We start from the raw sequence: 6,000 nt of genomic DNA on the forward strand, positions 1-6,000 counted from the left end.
TACATGTAACATTATTGTACTCTATGAATATATACTGTACATGTAATATTACTGTACCCTATGAATATACTGTACATGTAACATTATTGTACCCTATGAATATACTGTACATGTAACATTATTGTACCCAATGAATATACTGTACATGTAACATTACTGTACTTTGTGAATATACTGTACATGTAACATTATTGTACCCAATGAATATACTGTACATGTAACATTATTGTACCCTATGAATATACTGTACATGTAACATTATTGTACGCTATGAATATACTGTACATGTAACATTATTGTACCCTATGAATATACTGTACATGTAACATTATTGTACTCTATGAATATATACTGTACATGTAATATTACTGTACCCTATGAATATACTGTACATGTAACATTATTGTACCCTATGAATATACTGTACATGTAACATTATTGTACACTATGTTCTGTGTTATCATTTTTAAAACCATTTTCTTAAAAGGGGAACTGCACTTTTTTTTTTTTAAATCCTTCACAATTATTTTTTAAGACAATAACACATTTTGTTTTCTTTTTTTCTTGCATTCTAAACAGTAAATAAACACTAGCAAAAGTCAGCTAACAATGGAGCGATTTGCTCTATTCCACCTCTAAAGCACTCTAAATAACATCCAACTGCCTCCATGTAATACAGTAATAACATGTAATATATACATGATGTAAGTATATATGTCATGTAGTAACATTCATAATAACATGTCATATATACATGATGTAAGTATATATGTCATGTAGTAACATTCATAATAACATGTAATATATACATGATGTAAGTATATATGTCATGTAGTAACATTCATAATAACATGTAATATATACATGATGTAAGTATATATGTCATGTAGTAACATTCATAATAACATGTAATATATACATGATGTAAGTATATATGTCATGTAGTAACATTCATAATAACATGTAATATATACATGATGTAAGTATATATGTCATGTAGTAACATTTATAATAACATGTAATATATACATGATGTAAGTATATATGTCATGTAGTAACATTTATAATAACATGTAATATATACATGATGTAAGTATATATGTAGTATCTAGTAACATTCATAATAACATGTAATATATACAAGATGTAAGTATATATGTCATGTAGTAACATTCATAATAACATGTCATATATACATGATGTAAGTATATATGTCATGTAGTAACATTCATAATAACATGTAATATATACATGATGTAAGTATATATGTCATGTAGTAACATTCATAATAACATGTAATATATACATGATGTAAGTATATATGTCATGTAGTAACATTCATAATAACATGTAATATATACATGATGTAAGTATATATGTCATGTAGTAACATTCATAATAACATGTAATATATACATGATGTAAGTATATATGTCATGTAGTAACATTCATAATAACATGTAATATATACATGATGTAAGTATATATGTCATGTAGTAACATTCATAATAACATGTAATATATACATGATGTAAGTATATATGTCATGTAGTAACATTTATAATAACATGTAATATATACATGATGTAAGTATATATGTCATGTAGTAACATTCATAATAACATGTAATATATACATGATGTAAGTATATATGTCATGTAGTAACATTCATAATAACATGTCATATATACATGATGTAAGTATATATGTCATGTAGTAACATTCATAATAACATGTAATATATACATGATGTAAGTATATATGTAGTATCTACTAACATTCATAATAACATGTAATATATACATGATGTAAGTATATATGTCATGTAGTAACATTCATAATAACATGTAATATATACATGATGTAAGTATATATGTCATGTAGTAACATTCATAATAACATGTAATATATACATGATGTAAGTATATATGTCATGTAGTAACATTCATAATAACATGTAATATATACATGATGTAAGTATATATGTCATGTAGTAACATTCATAATAACATGTAATATATACATGATGTAAGTATGTATGTCATGTAGTAACATTCATAATAACATGTAATATATACATGATGTAAGTATATATGTCATGTAGTAATATTTATAATAACATGTAATATATACATGATGTAAGTATATATGTCATGTAGTAACATTCATAATAACATGTAATATATACATGATGTAAGTATATATGTCATGTAGTAACATTCATAATAACATGTCATATATACATGATGTAAGTATAAATGTCATGTAGTAACATTTATAATAACATGTAATATATACATGATGTAAGTATATATGTCATGTAGTAACATTCATAATAACATGTAATATATACATGATGTAAGTATATATGTAGTATCTACTAACATTCATAATAACATGTAATATATACATGATGTAAGTATATATGTCATGTAGTAACATTCATAATAACATGTAATATATACATGATGTAAGTATATATGTCATGTAGTAACATTCATAATAACATGTAATATATACATGATGTAAGTATATATGTCATGTAGTAACATTCATAATAACATGTAATATATACATGATGTAAGTATATATGTCATGTAGTAATATTTATAATAACATGTAATATATACATGATGTAAGTATATATGTCATGTAGTAACATTCATAATAACATGTAATATATACATGATGTAAGTATATATGTCATGTAGTAACATTTATAATAACATGTAATATATGCATGATGTAAGTATATATGTCATGTAGTAACATTCATAATAACATGTAATATATACATGATGTAAGTATATATGTCATGTAGTAACATTCATAATAACATGTCATATATACATGATGTAAGTATATATGTCATGTAGTAACATTCATAATAACATGTAATATATACATGATGTAAGTATATATGTCATGTAGTAACATTCATAATAACATGTCATATATACAGGATGTAAGTATATATGTAGTATCTAGTAACATTCATAATAACATGTAATATATAAATGATGTAAGTATATATGTAGTATCTAGTAACATTCATAATAACATGTAATATATACATGATGTAAGTATATATGTCATGTAGTAACATTCATAATAACATGTAATATATACATGATGTAAGTATATATGTCATGTAGTAACATTCATAATAACATGTCATATATACATGATGTAAGGATATATGTAGTATCTAGTAACATTCATAATAACATGTAATATATAAATGATGTAAGTATATATGTAGTATCTAGTAACATTCATAATAACATAACAACATAGGTGTTGCTGTCTTCTATGATGATTGTGAATGAGGGTCAAATATCCCCAAAAAGGTGCAGTAGCCTTTAGAAGTGACTTTGTGGTATGACATCAGTCTAAATGTGTGTGCAGTACTCACAGGTGTGTGCAGGTGGGGGTACACGGCATACGCCTCCAGCACAGGCTGAAGGCTGACCTCACACCACCTTTCCAGGACACTTTGGTTTAAAGCGGCAGCTTCACCGACCGTCTGCCACACCCTCAGGGCCTCACTGCACTCCAAGCTTCCATTAGCCTAGAAGATGATGTCACAACATGTCAGACTCCTCCCACCTGCCGACACACACCTCAGGTACACCTCAGGTACACCTCAGGTACAAAGACGGACTCTCAGAGATTGACAATGCAAATGAAGGGATGTTCAGCACTTAAGTGTGCTTCAAAGTCATGCAACACTCCCTCTGGATGGGTCTTTAAAGGGATGTTCAGCACTTAAGTGTGCTTCAAAGTCATGCAACACTCCCTCTGGAGGGGTCTTTAAAGGGATGTTCAGCACTTAAGTGTGCTTCAAAGTCATGCAACACTCCCTCTGGAGGGGTCTTTAAAGGGATGTTCAGCACTTAAGTGTGCTTCAAAGTCATGCAACACTCCCTCTGGAGGGGTCTTTAAAGGGATGTTCAGCACTTAAGTGTGCTTCAAAGTCATGCAACACTCCCTCTGGAGGGGTCTTTAAAGGGATGTTCAGCACTTAAGTGTGCTTCAAAGTCATGCAACACTCCCTCTGGAGGGGTCTTTAAAGGGATGTTCAGCACTTAAGTGTGCTTCAAAGTCATGCAACACTCCCTCTGGAGGGGTCTTTAAAGGGATGTTCAGCACTTAAGTGTGCTTCAAAGTCATGCAACACTCCCTCTGGAGGGGTCTTTAAAGGGATGTTCAGCACTTAAGTGTGCTTCAAAGTCATGCAACACTCCCTCTGGAGGGGTCTTTAAAGGGATGTTCAGCACTTAAGTGTGCTTCAAAGTCATGCAACACTCCCTCTGGAGGGGTCTTTAAAGGGATGTTCAGCACTTAAGTGTGCTTCAAAGTCATGCAACACTCCCTCTGGAGGGGTCTTTAAAGGGATGTTCAGCACTTAAGTGTGCTTCAAAGTCATGCAACACTCCCTCTGGAGGGGTCTTTAAAGGGATGTTCAGCACTTAAGTGTGCTTCAAAGTCATGCAACACTCCCTCTGGAGGGGTCTTTAAAGGGATGTTCAGCACTTAAGTGTGCTTCAAAGTCATGCAACACTCCCTCTGGAGGGGTCTTTAAAGGGATGTTCAGCACTTAAGTGTGCTTCAAAGTCATGCAACACTCCCTCTGGATGGGTCTTTAAAGGGATGTTCAGCACTTAAGTGTGCTTCAAAGTCATGCAACACTCCCTCTGGAGGGGTCTTTAAAGGGATGTTCAGCACTTAAGTGTGCTTCAAAGTCATGCAACACTCCCTCTGGAGGGGTCTTTAAAGGGATGTTCAGCACTTAAGTGTGCTTCAAAGTCATGCAACACTCCCTCTGGAGGGGTCTTTAAAGGGATGTTCAGCACTTAAGTGTGCTTCAAAGTCATGCAACACTCCCTCTGGAGGGGTCTTTAAAGGGATGTTCAGCACTTAAGTGTGCTTCAAAGTCATGCAACAATCCCTCTGGAGGGGTCTTTAAAGGGATGTTCAGCACTTAAGTGTGCTTCAAAGTCATGCAACACTCCCTCTGGAGGGGTCTTTAAAGGGATGTTCAGCACTTAAGTGTGCTTCAAAGTCATGCAACACTCCCTCTGGAGGGGTCTTTAAAGGGATGTTCAGCACTTAAGTGTGCTTCAAAGTCATGCAACACTCCCTCTGGAGGGGTCTTTAAAGGGATGTTCAGCACTTAAGTGTGCTTCAAAGTCACGCAACAATCCCTCTGGAGGGGTCTTTAAAGGGATGTTCAGCACTTAAGTGTGCTTCAAAGTCACGCAACACTCCCTCTGGAGGGGTCTTTAAAGGGATGTTCAGCACTTAAGTGTGCTTCAAAGTCACGCAACACTCCCTCTGGAGGGGTCTTTAAAGGGATGTTCAGCACTTAAGTGTGCTTCAAAGTCACGCAACACTCCCTCTGGAGGGGTCTTTAAAGGGATGTTCAGCACTTAAGTGTGCTTCAAAGTCACGCAACACTCCCTCTGGAGGGGTCTTTAAAGGGATGTTCAGCACTTAAGTGTGCTTCAAAGTCACGCAACACTCCCTCTGGAGGGGTCTTTAAAGGGATGTTCAGCACTTAAGTGTGCTTCAAAGTCACGCAACACTCCCTCTGGATGGGTCTTTAAAGGGATGTTCAGCACTTAAGTGTGCTTCAAAGTCACGCAACACTCCCTCTGGAGGGGTCTTTAAAGGGATGTTCAGCACTTAAGTGTGCTTCAAAGTCACGCAACACTCCCTCTGGAGGGGTCTTTAAAGGGATGTTCAGCACTTAAGTGTGCTTCAAAGTCACGCAACACTCCCTCTGGAGGGGTCTTTAAAGGGATGTTCAGCACTTAAGTGTGCTTCAAAGTCACGCAACACTCCCTCTGGAGGGGTCTTTAAAGGGATGTTCAGCACTTAAGTGTGCTTCAAAGTCACGCAACACTCCCTCTGGAGGGGTCTTTAAAGGGATGTTCAGCACTTAAGTGTGCTTCAAAGTCACGCAACACTCCCTCTGGAGGGGTCTTTAAAGGGATG

At 34.2% G+C, this 6,000-nt stretch overlaps 1 protein-coding gene across 1 annotated transcript in view; it reads right to left on the reverse strand.

The window, feature by feature from the left end:
• Positions 1 to 3,560, reverse strand: part of abca12 (ATP-binding cassette, sub-family A (ABC1), member 12) — a 105,352-nt gene extending 101,792 nt beyond the window's left edge. The window contains exon 1 of the mRNA XM_062068727.1: positions 3,416 to 3,560. The gene's annotated coding sequence lies outside the window, so the exon portion shown is untranslated. The remainder of the gene's footprint in view (positions 1 to 3,415) is intronic.
• Positions 3,561 to 6,000: the final 2,440 nt, after the last annotated feature.

The sequence above is a fragment of the Entelurus aequoreus genome, linkage group LG14 (genome assembly GCF_033978785.1).
Source record: "Entelurus aequoreus isolate RoL-2023_Sb linkage group LG14, RoL_Eaeq_v1.1, whole genome shotgun sequence".
NCBI classification, from domain to species: domain Eukaryota; kingdom Metazoa; phylum Chordata; class Actinopteri; order Syngnathiformes; family Syngnathidae; genus Entelurus; species Entelurus aequoreus.